A 19,881-nucleotide genomic window follows, 5' to 3' on the forward strand; every position below is an offset into this window, starting at 1 on the left:
CTCGCTATCACTCCAACTCCCTTTTCTCACTCTGTCTTAAGTGGTGAAAGCCTGACTGTGCACCATTGCTTGGCCTTATAGCCTAAATTTCATCATTCATTGACAATGGCTGTTTAAAGAAAAAATATAATATACACACATACATACGTGCATATATGTATGTATATATATGTGTGTGTATTATATATATATATATATATATATATATATATATATATATATATATATATATATATATATATATATATATATATATATATATATATATATATATAATATGTATATATAAAAATGCAAGCAGTTAGCTTGCCCAGGTAATTCCTTGGGTACAGTGGCAGTCAGGTTCCAACCTCTTTAGTGACTTGTATGGCGTAGTGGGCAACGCCCTTGCCTTTCAATTGAAAGACCTGGGTTCGATCCTGATGTGTGTCAGAAATATATATATATATATATATATATATATATATATATATATATATATATATATATATATACATATGTATGTATGTTAGTGTGTATATGTATGTTAGTGTGTGTGTGTGTGTGTGTGTGTGTGTGTGTGTGTAACATATCACTGGAAGAACTACATATAAATAGAGAATATAGCCACTAGGAAAGTGAAACATTACTTTAAGACCTTTACCGGCAAGCTACGTAAAATGAAACAGAGTATTTTACAAAGAAAGTTCAGTTTTACAAACGACTTCTAAGATTAAAGGGGTATATAAGCATTTTAATATTTACATAGTTCATTACCTGTGGATTAGCTCTTACAGGTGAGGAACTTATGTCTGGGATTAACTTAGGCACTTGGATATAAGGTAAAGGGAATGTCATTAACAAAGATTACTGACACTCTTTAGTTTATCTTTTAAATCTTCTTTGAACACTTTTATAGAGTGGGGTCAAGACTTTGGCTTAAATCAGTATATACCATTCCCTTGTTATTTGTACTGATGCTGATTCAAGGAGTTTTAGGACATTATTTTTATATATGGTTATTACATTGTACTACTATGGTCCAATCAAGCCTACATGATTTTTCACTTAGGTGCGCACGAGGATTTTTATTTTTTAGCCACTTCTAACTGAATTTATATATTGATTTATTCTGACATTTAATTACTTACTTGTATGGTCCAAATAAAATGACACAGCCCACACATGAGATTTTATAAACAATGTTGGTATTTGGTGGGGACAACTTTATATAACCATGTTTCTAGTTTTTTTTGCAGTCTTTTATAAAAAGTTTATATTTACATTCACTGTTTTCATTTTTTCTATTGACTCACAGCTGATGAAATGAGACGGACAAAGGATTTTCTTAGGTAATACTTTCTTGTCATTTTATTGTAGCAAGTATCCAGATTGTGAGTTGAATAACATATCCCTACTTAGTTTTCTGTAGTTCATTATTCTGGATTTCAGGACAGCCAACCAGCAATGCTCAAAGGAGCTATAAATAGAATATAGATATTTTTATCTAACTATGATGTCCTGAAAAATAGTCATTGTTAAGAGTCTTTGCCTCGCTTAGTTTTATACAAGTGCCTGAGTTAAACCTAAACAACTGTTCCTCATCTGAGAGAGCTAAACTAATTGTAATAACCTTTAAATGCGTTAAAATGGTTATGAACCCCTTTAATCTTAGTTGTCTTTGTAATCATTTGTTCCATTGTATGTAGTTTGCTTGAAAATGCCTTGGAGTAAAGGCAAAAGACCTTGTACTCTGATGTTTCTCTTTCCTCGTGGTCAAAAGCTGCATGTTATATACTTGTATATATATACATATATATAATATATATTTATAAATATATATATATATATATATATATATATATATATATATATATATATATATATATATATATATATATATGTGTGTGTGTGTGTGTGTGTGTGTGTGTGTGTACACATATATGTATATGTACACACACACACAACAAAACTCCATGAATATAAATGAGAAATTTCAACATTTTGCAATTCGCTTGCAACTGGGTTTTAAGAAAGAGATATTATCAATAACCCTAGCAAGGGCAGTAATAGAAATGAAAATAATGATGATGATGAGGATACATTAAAATGGTGTCACGAATTATCCTCGTGTTATTTATTCCAGAAAATCGTTGATGGTGTTAAAACGAAGTGTAAAGCATTTATTATCCACATATCACTAATGCATTTTAGGAGAAAAATATGCGATGATTTCATTACACACACACATTATATACATACATACATATATATATATATATATATATATATATATATATATATACATATATACGAGTATATATATATATATATATAAGTAATGAAATCATCGCATGTTTTTCTCCTTAAAAAGCATCAGTGATATGTTGATAATAAATGCTTTACACTTCGTTGTAGCACCATCAACGATTTTCTGGAATAAATAACACGAGGATAATTCATGACACCATTTTAATGTATCCTCATCATCATCATTGTTATTTTCATTTCTATTACTGTCCATACTAGGGTTATTGATAATATATCTTTTTCTTAAAAACCAGTTGCTAGCGAATTGCAAAAGGTTGAAATTTCTCATTTATATTCATGGGTTTGTTGTATATATATATATATACATACATACACATATATATACCTACATACATTTGTGTTTATATATATATATATATATATATATATATATATCATACAGTGTTTGACCACAAGGAAAGAAATATCAGAGTGCAAGTCTTTTGCCTTTACTCCAAGGCATTTTCAAGCAAACTAAATACAATGGAACAAAAGATTGCAAAGACAGCTAAGAGTAAAGGAACTTTATATATATATATATATATATATATATATATATATATATATATATATATATATATATATATATATATATATATATATACATACATACATACACACACATACATACACATACACACACACACATACAAGGGTAAACAACAATATAAATGTATGCATATATCCTTGTATATATTTTGTACACCAAGTATGATATATGCGGCGTTCCCCCTTTCGTGCAATACTTATTGGAAGGTTTGCATTTTGAGTGTAAAGCTTAAAGAATGGTTCAGGTGCAACTGTCATTGGGGAAATGTTATCATCCGAAGAATAATACCTTTCTTCGTTTGATTTACCGTCCCGTTCAGGACTTTGGATTTTGTTTTGCAGAGAATTCTTTTATATTCTTTTTGATCTGGTATGGAGGTTTATATATTTTTATCAAACGGAATGTTTTAGCTTTTTTTTTTTAAGTTAACGCTTTCTTTTGTTATACTTAGAACAAAGATAGAGCTGAATTTTTTCTTGTAGCAGTTTAAATTTGACACAAGTAGCATTTTGAATATAGCTCAAATGAATTATTATCTTGCTGTCGTTTTCATGAACTTGAAATTACCTTAAGGTCTAAAATCAACGTACGATGCTTCTGATGACGTAGACCTCGTCCTTGAAGTATGGCGTGAATTAATGACGACGGTGATGATGATGATGATGATAATATTATTAGTAGAGATATCCACTAACTTCTTTTACCTTGCAACGGAAGAAAACGAAAGTGTGAAATAAGAGATGAAAATAAGGCTTAAAAGAGGAATCCTGATATCTTCTCTTAATAGAACGTAGTCATTACGGAAATGGATTGGCAAACATTTGGGGGGCGTCAGCCAGTTGACATTAAGTGTAAATTGGCCGCCTCAGAAGTGCTGCCTCTGGCACCAACGGAACGGGCGGGTGTTGCGCCACTCCTCGGAGAGTTTGGTTATGGCGCTTATAAGAACAAGTGAGTCAGGGTTTGCGTGATTCGTGTCGAATGTTTTGATTTGATTAGATGTGAGCGAGTGAACTTGTTTTCAGCGTAGTTGATTCTTTTAAAGTCTGATGAAGAAACTTGTTTAATTCGAAAGTTATCATTCTTTTTACTTATTTATTTTGTTTGAATATTAACATTTCATTTTTACATGTTTTATACTGTTGTCTCTAAGGTATTGGCAGTTTATGTTACCATTCGTGACAGGGGTTTTATAAAGATTTGTTTTCACAAACAAATTGCTTATAATCATTAATAATGTACTTTCGGCGTCGATAACCATAGTTGTTGTAGCGGGTGTTTAGTGTTCAGCCAGCGAGTCAAACAATCTTTCTCGAAGATTGTTAAGCTTTTGCGAGGTTTTGCGATTTACTAACACCCAAATTTTCATCAAGGTATTTGCTTATTGGCCTTGTTCCTAACTGAATAAAATATGGTTTTATATGTAAAACCACAAATTCGAGGAATAGAAATAATATCACTGACAGCTTCGAGATACCAAGTATTTTTCACAGAGTGTTTTGAGACATCACGTCTCCTCCTCTAAGTGAAAAACATGTGATGTCTTGAAGCTGTCTGTGCAGTATATTCACTTTCTCCAATGTGTGGTTTCTGGTATTCATTACAATTTAATATTGAGCTTCTAATATATAGTTTATATAAGTAAAATCGGAGTATAACATGAATGAGCGATTTTCATGCCTTTTTACCCTTTCATTAATTCTGTTAACTCAAAGCTATGAAAATAATTTGCTTGCAGATGAAGGATTAGATTACTTCCGGGTAAAAGAAAATGTGGAAATCAACTCGGCACACAAAGCAAGCGATATTTTCTAGGAGAACTGGATATGTATTGTAAAAGAAGCAATTCTTAGTTCTTTTCTGATATTTTGATTTCCGTCACGCATGCATCGGAATACCGTCTGATGCTTCTTCCCCCCAGGGACACAAGATATATAGTGGTATATTATATAAAAAAAAAACCACAGGATAATAACAGTGTGAAGATCCGCGCCAAGAACTTTTGCGTTTTTTCACCCACCATCGGGGCACAAATGAGACTCAGGTTGGATTAATGGTAAAAGGTACACAATAAGACGAAGAACCACCGGATGGTTAATTGTCGAAGAGTAATAAAGAAGGAGATCATATGGGATAAATTAGTTACAAACTGAAACAGCATGTTTAACATTAAAAACTATGGAAAGCGAGACCATGCAATTTACCAAACGTGTATAAATCGGCTTATATTTATTAACAGCTTTTCTTATTATAAAAGCATCAAATTTAAACAGACCAATATTTGAGTTTAAAATACTACTAGTGTTAGAACTGATAAAACACGTTTCAGTGACATTCCTTTTAACTGTGTCGTTGCACGGAAGTAAGGACCTTGCTTCACTCTCCAGTTAATAGGATGATCTGAATCTGTCACGTGTACAAATAATGCATTTGAAATTTGGCCAGTTCTTGCAGAATATTGATGCTGTTTGATTCGTTGTGCAAGTGGTTTTGCAACTTGTCTAGGATATTTTTTATCACAGCTTTTGCAGGGAATTTCGTATATGCAACTAGACACATCAGGAAGAGATTTTCTTATTATTAAACCGTTAACATTAAAATTACTGAAAACAACATTTATGTTGGTAAGTTCCAAAATCTTAGGAGTCTTTAAAAACCTCTCATCATTAGGCAACTTTAGAATGTTGTTTCTATTAAACTGGTTTATTTTCAGTTAAGTAAAATGTTTTATGGGTATTTTCAGTGCTCCATCGATACAGTTCTTGGGGTATGTGAGTTTCGAGACAATATCATAAATATATTTTATCTCATCTCATCAGCAATATAACTGCGGACTGAAATGCTAAGAGTCCCCTAAAAAGATACCAGAAGAAAACAGATAATTTAACATTTGATGATAATTACAATAAAAGTACAAACGAGCCATTTTAGTAAATTTTCGGAGGACGGAACAGGTGAAAAATCTCTTATCTTTGGACAGTAACATCATGAAAATTAAAATTCCAATTTCTTTCTTCTTCTGTTGTAAACTTGATAGATGGAACTAGGTTATCCAGCTTAAGCTTTAAATCCTGAACGTTTTCGTGAACTGGCTAGGCAGAAAAACTATCATCCACATATCTAAACCGTATCTTTTTTTTTTGTGCCCAAAATAATTTTTCCTCAAAAAATTCCTTGTAGATATGGTTAAGGACAGGAGATAAATGATTACCCATAGCCATACCAATTTTGCACATAGAACTCTACATTAAAACAAAATTTAAAATTTAAACTTATTGTTATAAGGTCAATGATTTGTGAAATGGTCAAGGGGATACCTTTATATATATATATATATATATATATATATATATATATATATATATATATATATATATATATGTGTGTGTGTGTGTGTGTGTGTGTGTGTGTGTGTGTGTGTGTGTGTGTGTGTATAGAATCTACTGGTCATTCTTTTACCATATACGTGGTCAGGTCAGTAACTTGGCCTTGTTCTGAAACTCCAGATGCGGGTTCGAATCCTGCTACGAACACCAGAATATCTTCATATTCTTCTGTTTTGATCTAAGGCTTTCTAGTGTCAAGGGTATTGGAAAAGCGTGAAGAGGTGAAGTTTAGAGGGCATTGTGGTTGTTATAATTATATATATGTATGTATGTATGTATGTGTAGATAGATAGGTAGATATTGTGGCTGTGATATGAATGAGCATATTTACTCATAGACAAATGTAACATCAATTCATATGGCTAAGACAAATGTAACATCATTTCATATGACTATTTAACATAACAGTAAAACACAAAAATTAAGCCAATGCAAGTTTGACCTGTGACAATTATAGTATTAAGTCGGATACAATACCTACATTAATATACCAAAATGATGCAGTTAGTAGTGTTTTGCGTTGTGATGGAAATCCTTTTTTAGGTTGGTAATCCCAATCGTTCGAGTCCTTACACTGCAAGTATCATGAATTTCCAGAGAAGTAAACTCTCCGTGGCAAGAGTCAGAATTATCAAATTATTTTTAACAGGTTTTCTTTGTCCGTGCGAGGGTGCATTAGATTTTCGGCGGAGTAATGAGGAAGACGGTGTGTTGAATTATGCGTTTAATTGCCGTTGGTACATAGAAACTATGTTTAATGTACCATCATTTTTTTGGCACTATAATTAGCAGTGCCGAGTGTGGAATCATGTCTTTGAAATAATGGTAACTATTTGATATTAGAGTACGTGTGAGGGTCCGTCAGATTTTAAGTAGAATTGTGGAAATACCAAAATGTGAATTTTGCGTTGGGTTTCGTTAAATATTCAGTAAAATACTGAAAAATCATTCATGTGAAAGTATGTGCAGCGCTGCGGGATCTTTTCGCTGGAATGATAAGAAATACTAAATATAAAAATCTCGATATGTTTTCGCGGTTCAAAAATATTCTGTGTATAGTACGGTTTTCGAAAAATGTACATGATTTTACTTTTAAAACTGCGTCGCACTAAAAATGAATTATAGATAACGCCCAAAAAAGTGATGGTTCACTGCGTGACAGCTGTAAACAGAATAGATATACGCAAACGATAGATCAGTGGGAGTGAAGGGAAAGGTGACACGCGAATGATCATATACTGTAGGCGCATTAGTCGAAAACATTATTATTTCTCTCTCTCTGCCATGTTGGGAAGTTCCTATCACAGCATCCTTTTGAATTAAATTGCTTCTATATTTGCTGTACAGTACAGTATTCTGCATGATTTATGTAGGAGTGCGTGTGTGTGTATACGCACCGGTATTATGCAATAAGACCTTATTCAGAAATTCACGAAACACGCGTATTTGAAAACGTGAAAGTTAAACCATTCCGTAATTGAACTGCAACGCTTTCGAAGTACTGAGTTTTCGTTAATTATTCTAGCTTTAAATGTTTCAATTTTTAATCATCATTAATATGCAGTTCGCTGAACTAGGCGAAATAAAATCGTGTTCTATAACATTTATAATCTTTAATTGTTAAGACTTTTCAAGCAACGCTATACGCAGTCAGTAATGCGATCCATAATATTTAGACTAGAAAGAAGTTGACTGAAATCTTTGTATTTAAAAGAATGAATTGATTCATATACGTACGAAATAAAATCCTGACGTTAGTGTTAAATATAATAATAATAATAATAATAATAATAATAATAATAATAATAATAATAATAATAATAATAATAATAATAATTTTTGGCATATGATCGTATCGAATTCATCTGAAGTACGTACCAAGAAAGAAACACGAGCAGATGATTAATCCAGGTCATTGCTGAAGCCTGCAGCTTGCCTTAGTAATGTTATCCGAACTGGAATGTCTTACATTGAGGCCCAAAAGCTTCCAGAGTTGATTCGTAATGGCAATTAAGTTTGTTGTCAAGTTTTACGATAATTTAATCATTACCTTAAGAAGTAGTTTAAACCCATGTTTCTTCCGCTTTCGGAAGAAATATACTTTGCATATTTGTAAGATGAATCCCCATCCGGTATGATCTGGAACGAAGGTAAGACGACCGTAGTCACTTCTTAAAATTACCCTGTATGGGTAGGTCAGATTCTTCTGAAAGTCTTCCTTTACTTGTATAACTTGGGACACTATAACGTAGGGCTGCATCTTTTCACCATATTGTAATTGCTTTGTGTATCTGTTATTAAACATCCTCTCTCTCTCTCTCTCTCTCTGTTTCTCTCATTAGTGTCCACGAAGGCATTTTCCTCCAAAATGCTTCTTACAGTTTTTACTTTCATTTAACACTTGTGTTGAGAAAAAAGAAAAAAAAATGAATAAGCAGAATTATTAACGGACTGGTGATCATGTATTTTTCTCAAATATACCACATTTACTGCGCATAAAACTGAGTTCCACCTGCGTTCGAAAAGGCATTCATGACTTAGTATTTGGGGTGGGAATGGATTAATGTTATCTTACCTAATATCTCGCTGTTATGTTATTTCAGTTCTGTTGAAATATTATTATGCATTGCAAATGCATTCTTACATTACTGGGCGGTATAATTAAATGAATGCACAAAACGGTTTTGGCTCATTTTTTCCCCATTTCTCAGAAAAACAAAAGGAAACTATACAGTTCATCTGTGATCAAGAGTCGACTTTAGGATCATTCTGAAAACTACTGCTTTTAAAGGAGCCCCCATTGTACGCGTGACTACCTATTGAATTGTCCTTTCTTTTCTTATAATATCGTTATTTCCGATATTCATTGTCTCGCTTCATCCTCCTATTCAGTTGCCTCTCCTCTCCACTTCCTTCTTTTTCTATTGCCGTGTGGGCGTGAATGAAATTTTTCTTCCTCCGTGGCCCCGAGGAGTTTCTTTTGTGATCGCTTCAAAAGACTTATTATGATTCACGATTGGAGAATTAGGGTCGCAACTTATATTCTAACCCCCAGAAAGTGTAAAATCTTTACAGAGGACTTTCTCTTTGTGGGCTTTTAATGAGAAAAGTAATGAACGTTTACATAAGCTCTTAAAATGTCGTTGACCGAAGGGACAACGAGTTAATATGTGTAAAATGTCATATCTTTTCATTAACGTGCAGTCATAAATTTGTTTTTTGGTATTTACTTTTTATTTATTAAATTTAATTAATTTAACAATGTGCATTGATTGCGTAGTGCTAAAGAAACCTGAAAACAACTTTATTGAGTGAGATCATTTCTTTTCAAGAAGTGAATGAATGGAGGTTTGTACAGATAATCATCTGCAACTTATGGTCTTGTGTATTCTTACGTGGAATTCTGTTCCCGTCGTTATTTATGAAGAACATATTGACCGTGACTTTAGAAAAGCCAGGAACACTCACCTTGCCTTTGGTGACAGTCTCGTTTACTTACGTACGTATGCGTGTATATATGTATATATACATATACATATATATATAATATGCATATATATATATATATATATATATATATATATATATATATATATATATATATATATATATATATATATATATATATATATACATACATACATATACAGTATACTGTAAACTGGAATCTCGTAGAATCTGCATTAATACAGCTAACAAAGGAAAATGGCATTAATTTTAGCCCAGATCTGTAAACTCTTGACCCAATTCTGCATAAGGTGTTCAAATGAGACTTAAAAGAGAGAAAGAAAATCGGTAATCTTTGTTAATAACCTTTGCCCCTCCTTGGTTTATCCAATTACCTCAGGCAGTCCTAGATACCTGGTCTCTCCTGTAAGTCAACAGCAAACACATTAATCAGGTCAGTTTATATATGTTACAGCCAGACTGTGAAACCAGGGATTTCACGAAATACCTGAAATTTCAGGGAATTCGTGAAATCACCAATTCACATAGGAACGTTTGATTCCCGGGGGACTGTACCATTTCGAGCTCCGAGGGGCCAGTACTAAACACGGCGAAACAGTGCAGATGAATCGCTGTTTTGTACTAGCCCCTCGGGGATCAAATGTTCCTAAGTGAATTGGTGACTGCACGAATTCCCTGAAAATTTAAAAATCCCTCGTTTCACAATTTTACTGTAACATATATATATATATATATATATATATATATATATATATATATATATATATATATATATATATATATATATATATATATACACACACACACACAATATATATATATGTTTGTGTGTGTGTGTCGCACAATCATTTGCAATTGACTGCTACCAGTGTGGTAGAAACTCATACTACCTAGACACTGGTCCCCTTGGAATAGCCAGTGACATAGGGCTTTAAAGTACCTTATCCGTATATGGAGGATGAGTCCTGCTCTCTCTCTCTCTCTCTCTCTCTCTCTCTCTCTCTCTCTCTCTCTCTCTCTCTCTCTCTCTCTCTCTCTCTCTCTAGGCCAACAGCAACCACATCCATCAGGTCAGTCTGTTCACTGAGGACTATCTCTATGGCAGTAAAAAGCGTTACAACCTGGACTTTGACGTCCGAGGAGGAGCTGATGGAGTTTGGCACTGATGTAAGGCTCCTCATGAGAGAGATATGCGTATTAAAATCTTGTAGACCCCTTGATAGGAAATTTCCCTAAATGGCAGATGAGTCCCTTCCTCTAAGGCCATCGGCAATCACAGTGTTCAGTTCTGTGGTACTTTGGGAAAAGAAAATAACAATATCCTTACCAACATATGTGATGTGAAAGCACTAATTGGCTGGGGGAATGCGGGTTTGCAACCCCATACTCTTGTAATAATATCACAAAAAATCGTGAAACTTATCGTATGATTTGTTGAATTTACTACCAAATGTTTTAAAAAATCAGTTATTTCCATTCCTCCACCATCCATATTACCATTCATTGGTCCATCAAACTGCTTGCCATTTTCCCATATAACCCCGCTCTCTTGCTTACATTTACTCTAAACTATCTCCTCGAGTCCACTTGCTAATATTTTCTATTTATTCTTCTTCTCCTTTTAACTTGCTTTTTTTCCCATTTTTTGTATGGGGTAAGCACGATGCCTTCTTTTGAAGGACTTTGATTTGGCTTTGGGGTAGACCGTAGTCTTGATCGGCTGCCCTGCCTGACATCGCTTAGACCCCGGTGGCGCATGTACATACATCGTACCAGTCACCAGCTCCCTTTCTCCCAGCAGCGAGGAGACGCGGAAGCGGTTAGGTCGACATTTCGAGACGTGTGAGGTGTCTGTTATGTTTTTAGAAGATGTTGGAGTGGCTTTGTTTGTGTGTGTATTAGTCTATAACACCCATTTGCTTTTAAGCAAACCTATCCATTGCTTACATACATAATCCCGGGGTGTCTACACGGATAGCAAAGTGTCCGTCTCTCTGACCGGTCAGCTGCAGTTTTGAACCCGCGCCGCAGACCTCTATGAAGTCCGAAGCTGCTGCTCTAACCGACTTGGCCACTGAAGCTCTAATATTTTCTATTTATTACTTACTAGTTTTTGTAGTTTTTCTTCACTATCTCTAATCAGCACAGTGCCATTGGCAATCATCAGCCATTCCACTTTCCATTCACGAACTATTTATATAATCCTTTAACTTTGCATCTAAATTTTCTGCCTCTTCCATGACTTCTTGCATCACTCCATCTTTAAAGATATAGAACAGCCTGAGACGTAACAAAACCTCGTCTCGACCTGCTTTCACACTCCTCCCCGCAATGATTCACTTCCAACGTAAAAACTTGTAATTGTTCTGACATCTTCTATACCATACATTCTCAACACCCTCCACATTGCTTTTCTATATGTTCTATCCAGGTCCATGTATGCCACATGTACAGCTTTTCTCTGTAGTTTTAAACTTTCTGCATAAGTGTTTCATCACAGACACATGTTCCACACACTGGAACAAATATTCCTCTCACCCATTCCTTGGGAACCTTTCCCGCATCCAGACTTACTTTAAAAACCCTGGTCAGCCAGTCAATCACTCTTCAACACTTGTTTCTTTCCGTTCCTCGATCTCATACTCTCCTTAAGTCTTCAACAGTCACTAACACTGAAGGGCACGGTCAAAAGACTTGTTGAGAACCGAAAAGTAAACATATGAGCCACCTCTTCTAAGAGTAAAGGCGTGTAGTTGAATATTATGCATCATGTATATGTGTATGTATATTGTGCGTGCATTTCGTTATCGTTTTATGTATTTTAATAGTTTACTTGTGTAACATGCAACCCAAAGACCCACCTTGCCTGTTCTGGGATGTCTTATTGTGATGATGTATTTGCGTGTGTGTTCCGGATGTTAAAAACCGAACGATAAATGGCATTCGCGCATCCGGCTACGTGGATCCTTTTGTTTGGAAGCCAACGAGTGCGCAGGGACGCGAGCAAAGGCGGTTTCTGTTTTAATGAGAATCAAAGTTGAAACAAAAGATTTGGCTAGGGTCGACAGGTCTTATTGTGAGGTTTCCAACGAAACCGAAACTTTTTTTTTTTTTTTTTTTTTTCAAAACTTGACTTGGAAATGGAGCTCGCGCGTATTTTCACAATGCTGACAACGCGTCTGGAAAAGAGAGAGAGAGAGAGAGAGAGAGAGAGAGAGAGAGAGAGAGAGAGAGAGAGAGAGAGAGAGAAAATGAATGAATGAATGTATTAAAGTGTACCGACAATATTTCATAGTTATGCTCTTGATCTTGTTTGACGAGAGAGAGAGAGAGAGAGAGAGAGAGAGAGAGAGAGAGAGAGAGAGAGAGAGAGAGAGAGAGAGGGATATAGGTAAATAGATTTAAAAAAAAAAAAGATTAATAGTATGTGGTTGGTGAAATTTGGTTATACATTACTCTTGAATTCTGAGAGAGATATAATAAAAAATATTCATGAAAACGAACAGATCATTTTTAGATTCAAGGAAGCGGTTTGTTAAATATCGTAAAGTATTTCATTGCTTAAACATTGCTGTAGAGTAATTTAATTTACTCCATTTGGATTTCTTTTATATTTCACTGATTTTATTTACATCAGGTTTTTCGAGTGCTAAGCGACTAATGGGAGTTAGAATGATTTTTTTTCACTGTACAGTTTCTAGAATAAGAATTGTTTGCGGTTTGTGACTCCTCACTCGTTTGGCAGAAACGCTAAATGTGGATTATTATGCTGTACATCACAGCCCTATTATGTTGAAAGTGAATTATGCAGGAACAATAGATGTAAATGTCAGCAACAGCAGCAGGGTAATTACTACGTGAGGGGCTGCATTGCATTTACTTTGCACCTGACCTTATTTTAGGATTACTTATTCAATTATTTGCGTTTATTTCTAGTACTTGGTATTTGTTGTTTTCTGCAGATTTCCTTCATCATGCAAAGTGGCGTTGATGTGAAGGATATTCATTGTCTTATAGACAAAGGAACTTCAGATCTATACTCGAAAATTTGGCCTAGTGTGTTTAACTCTGCAAATTGTTTATCTTCGTTGGATAAGTGGCAGATTTTCTTGCTGTTGTTTCGTAATTGTGTTAATATTTATCAGTAATTATTATAACACCGATTTAAATGTTACAGATAATATCTCACAATTACTTCAAAAAAGACATGCGCAGGATCCACACAGCTTGTAAATATCTCTTAATTTTATGTTAATATCTTCTCACATAACCCAGAGTAATCCTAGTTTGAAGTTGTGAACCTTAGACTAGGTAATTGTTTTCCTTCATCAGTGATAAAGTGGGTTTTTAATTTTATTCTGTTTGAAAATTGCTTCTGTTATGATTGTTGTCCTCCCTAATTCCTGCGTTTAGGAACAGAACTTCCTTGCTCGTAAGATAGGTCAGGTTTTTGCTGTTGACTGAAGCTTTACTTCTTTTGAATTCTAGAGGTTTTAAAATAAATTTTTATGTGTCTTTGCGAATTCTGTCTTCTCTTTGCTTTATATGAAATTGATCATTGTGAAGGAACCGAAAGACTTACTATCTTTAGGGTTATAGGAGTGAGGAAATATGAAGATGATTTCAAAGCTTGGCAGAAGAGAGTAGAGAGAAAATTACTTTTGGCACAGTTGGTACGTTGGTGACGATCGAAATTTTCTTCCGCTTTTGTAAGTCAGATTCTGTTTTATTTTTGTTTCAGATCTTGGTACATCATTACATATGTGCATATGAATAGCAACTGCACGTAAAGCATGTGACTGTGTACTTGAATCGTTTTTGAGAAAGTGAATATGAAAGGGATGGGTAGGTCGGATTATGCTGTTATTTTTATTTTTTATTTTTAATTTATATACTTTATTTTATTTTATTTTGATCAAGCCTTACCTTTTCCTCACGTCGCGTAAGGTATCATGGCCCCTTTTCAGTTGTGACGTGGCGGAACTCTCCAGGAAGAGATGGATTTTGTGATGCAAAGGCTGTTAAAACCCTTATCTTTTAATACCTTTAATATTTAAAAAGGATAGTGCTTTTGCATTAACCAGGCACTCTGATTTATAGGCTGGCACTTTTCCCACTCAAAAAGCGGAAATGCGGTGCCTTTTATATTGAAATGTTGCATGTTGCGTGGAATTTATATAATATGCATATATATATATATAAAGTATATGTATATTATATGTATATATATATATATATATATATATATATATATATATATATATATATATATGTATATATGTGTGTGTGTGTGTGTGTGTGTGTGTGTGTGTGTGTATGTGTACAAATATCACTATTTTATTATAAACATATATTATACATACACACACACATATATATATGTATATATATATATATATATATATATATATATATATATATATATATATATATATATATATATATATATATATATATATATATACACACACACACACAAAGCAATGTGTTCTGTCCTCACTTTAAAAAAACGGGAGATCCCTATGGGCTTAGAACACAGTTGAAGTGATCCCTATTTTTCTCTCGATCCAAGGCTATTTTTAATTGTCAGGAGTTTTTCTTGTATCCAGGTGAGAAATATTAATCCTTTTGCGTCTGTGGGATTTAATCCAATCACAACAGAATGTTTTGGTGGTTTTTATTTTAAAAATTTATTATGCTGTCATGTTATTGTTTTACTTATATGACTGGAGAGAGAGAGAGAGAGAGAGAGAGAGAGAGAGAGAGAGAGAGAGAGAGAGAGAGAGAGAGAATTGCTATATTTAAGTGTGTGTACATACTTATATTCATTTATTTATGGATATATAGTTATATATGTATGCATGCATGCATGCATATATGTATGTATGTATGTGTGTAGATGTCTGTATATATGTATTTATGCATGCATGCATATATTCGAACATGTGTATTTCACGTTTATACAAATATATTCTGTTCATATGTGCTTCATATAAACAAATGTTTATTTTTTCTGTGTGTGTGTATTTTAAACTTCTTGTTAGACGTTGCCTCGCATTATGCGTGTAATTTTACGCAGTGGAAAGTTTTCGAGATAGCTCTCATATTGTATTAAAACTTTGCAAACTGCCATCGTGTCTCCGTCAACTAACAGAATTAAACATAAGATTCGAGTTTTGTAATTTATTTTTTGTTGTCCGTGAATTTATGTAACCATGGATGCAGTGTTTACGTTTGATTAATATTTGATAATTCTTAAGCTCAGCATGAACTCCCCAAGTGATCGTGTTTTAAGGTTTCATAAAGCGTTAATTCATCCCAGTGAGCATATCATAACTGCTTTTCTTCCGTGCCATGGCATGGTGCTATAGTAAAATATTATCATTGTAATTGTTATTGTCTTTGTGGTTTTCAAGTATATCTTCAGCTTTTAAAGGTGGGCGCGGGCACGCTGAAACAAACACACACAACATTATATATATATATATATATATATATATATATATATATATATATATATATATATATATATGTTGTTATGTACCCCTTTTCTGGGGGGCATTCAGATTCTTTTTTTTTTTTAAAGGAAAAACAGTATGGGGACTGGAGTGATCTGATGAACTGCAACAACCAAAAGGGGAAGGAGCCAAAGAAAATACTTCAGTGCCTTAAACTTAATTTATTTACACTAAATATTACATTATATACAATGAGTTCAGGTTCTTGGAAAGCACAGCGAATCATAGATGAATGATCATAAAACAGTAATTTAGAAAATACAGAAAAAAACCAACAGCAACGTAATTAAATAATAATTCAGTGGCAATAAGATGAATCGTAACCCGAGCTACACCTGCTCTCATAATAATCATAATAATAAACCAGAGCTACATATTGCTTAATAACAATAATAATAATAATAATGTGACATAATCCACACGAGCCTTTTGCTCAACCAACAGTAATAAAGATAAAAGACATCAAAAGAACCATTTGCTCAACCAGCAGCAATAGTAAAAAAACACTGTACATGGCAACGAAATTGCAATAATGATAAAACATAAATAAATGGAGTTTTACAATGAGAGACACCATCAAACAGAAAATCTCGAGGACGACCATCGAACGCCGCTGAACTATCGCCGATCCACCACCGAACGATCACCACAGCGTCGACACCACAGCTAAACCGCTGTCCTGAAGAAATCCTCTTCAATATCGGTGACCATACCCCGGTCACGACCTCCTCCTCGAGAACTTGAATTGACGTGCTCCCTTGGTAATGAATACCTGCCGTATGCAGTCCATCAATGAGGTGACACTCCAAAACTCGTTGCCGTCATCAACACCCTGATGATCCCTCAAAAGTTGCTGCTGCTGCCATCACCATCAACAAGGTGATCCTCAGAAACTGCTGCTGCTGTGTTCTCGACAAACCATTGTCGAGAACCTGCTGATCTGCTTTCCAAGACCTGACTAACACTGCTCTTCTCAACGAGGCCGACGTTACCTCACCAACCTGATGAAAAGCAGAAAGAAGGAGAAACAGGCAAACAACCCTGAGATGGTTGTCTTAACAAAATAACTACCAAACATGACAATATATATATATATATATATATATATATATATATATATATATATATATATATATATATATATATATATATATATATATATATATATAATGTATATATATGTATATATACTGTATATATATATTTATATTTATACATTTATACATACACACACAGACACACATATACTGTATATATATATATACATATATATATATATATATATATATATATATATATATATATATATTGTATATATATGCGTGTGTGTGTGTGTGTGTGTGAGTGAGTGAGTGAGGTGAAATAAAGTTCCCAGTAATTTTAAAAGCCTGAATTCTAAAATATTACTGATGAACTTTTTAACATTCTAAAGAAGTAGGAGAAAGTACTAATTTGAACCATATAAATACATACATACATTAAAGATATATATATATATATATATATATATATATATATATATATATATATATATATATATATATATATATATATATAGATTTAAAATTTAAATCTTTTGTTATTTACATTTTCGTTATTGGAAGGAGATTATGTTATGTACGTAAATAAATGGTAATGATTTTTCCAATACCGTCTACTTTCATTTCTTTTGCTCAATGCATGGCCACTTATTACAGTATTATATTATTATTATTATTATTATTATTATTATTATTATTATTATTATTATTATTGTTATTATTATTATTATTATTGTTGTTGTTTTCTGTACGGGTCGAGGAAGCTAGAGTGTCTGACAGATCCAATCCGCTGGAGTAATAAACCATGAAGGTTTAATAACAGGATATTGTCTGGTATTGGAAAATCGGGTTAAATATTCAATTATTGATGGAGAAAACTGTTTTTTCTTTTTTACAATATGCATTTCTCTCTTCTGTTTCCTCCCGTTTCCTTTTAATCCTTCAAAATACCTCCTAACTGTATTATTTGCCACGAAATATTTTGGTCAAATTTTGTTGTCTCATTTAGAGAGTTGTATTTTATGTGTTATATTTCGGGTTACAGTATTTATTAATCATGCAACTTATTTCCAATCTTCTGTCTTTTATTCTTTTGCAAAATACTCCACAAACACATACTCGTGCATGCACGCGCTTATAAAACACACACACACATATATATATATATAATATATATATAATATATATATATATATATATATATATATATATATATATATATATATATATATATATATATATATATATATATATATATATATATATATATATGTAGTTAGTGTGCGTGTGTGTGTGTATATATGTATGTATGTATGTGCATAATTAGTTATTTGCCCTTTGAGACCCCTTTTCTTCTACAGCGCGCGCTCTTGATTTTTGCCCTACTGAAAATTGATATTTCCAAAAGTTATTTTGCTGCCGTAAGTGCAGTGTCTCTTATAGAGTTTGATTTGATTTGTTCAGTCCTCTTGATTTAGTAATAAAATTGTGTGGCTGATGGGAATTCGGTGAAGGTTCTTATTTATTTTCCAGCCGGTGCATTAGAAATATCATCCCGTTCTTTATATGATCATTCCAGTTTCGTTTTGGCAAAGGAGCATTGGAATTCCCATACTTTTTCTTCAGCCTTGTAACGTTCAGTATTGCAAGAGGCAGATCTATCGCTTCATCTTCTTCTTCTTCTTCTTCTTCTTCTTCTTCTTCTTCTTCTTCTTCTTCTTCACCAAGTCATTGGATTTTCGTCCCATTGGCCTCTTTGCCAAGGAAAGGAAATGAATCGTTGGAATAAATCACGTTTTTAAGAGGACCAGACCTTCAAAGCCATGGGAGCATGCACCTGCTAGCCAAAGAGTATCCATTACAGGTATCAGAGAGGCTAACAAGTTAGTTGCAGTGAATTAGTTTGTGTGCTCTGGCCTTCGAAAACTATAGATGAAGCTTGGAGGTCGTTACGTGTAATTTCGCTCCGGTCGCTTTCATAAAAGCTTTCATTTCTTGGGAGAGTTGTGGGGCCGAGATCATTAGAGAAAGTCATTACAAGATTTTCTTAACGCCTTGTGACCTCTTTTAAATAGTACTGAATGCTACTCTTCTCAGTCTTTAGTGTAATTTCCTTTTGTTCAAGGAGCTTCATTAGTAGAGTTTTTTTTTGTCAAGAGCTTACCTTTCCAGGAAGTGTAACCACCTCTCTCTCTCTCTCTCTCTCTCTCTCTCTCTCTCTCTCTCTCTCTCTCTCTCTCTCTCTCTCTCTCCACCGGGATGTTTCCATATCGCACGTGCTGTTGCAAATTCAAATGTAATTTTTCAGTCCTTTGCCGTTTTTAGTTTTCTGTAGAAGAAAACTATTGAGATGGCTATTTGTCTGTCTGTCCGTCCGCACTTCTGTCCGCCCTCAGATCTTAAAAAGTACTGAGGCTAGATGGCTGCAAATTGGTATGTTGATCATCCACCCTGCAATCATCAAACATACCAGATTGCAGCCCTTTAGCCTCAGTAGTTTATATTTTATTTAAGGTTAAAGTTAGCTATGATCGTGCGCCTGGCAACGCTATAGGACAGGCCGCGGCTCTTACAGCATTATACCGAGACTACCGAAAGATATATCTATTTTCGATGGCCTTGACTATACG

This window comes from Macrobrachium rosenbergii, chromosome 5 (assembly GCF_040412425.1).
Source record: "Macrobrachium rosenbergii isolate ZJJX-2024 chromosome 5, ASM4041242v1, whole genome shotgun sequence".
Classification (NCBI taxonomy): domain Eukaryota; kingdom Metazoa; phylum Arthropoda; class Malacostraca; order Decapoda; family Palaemonidae; genus Macrobrachium; species Macrobrachium rosenbergii.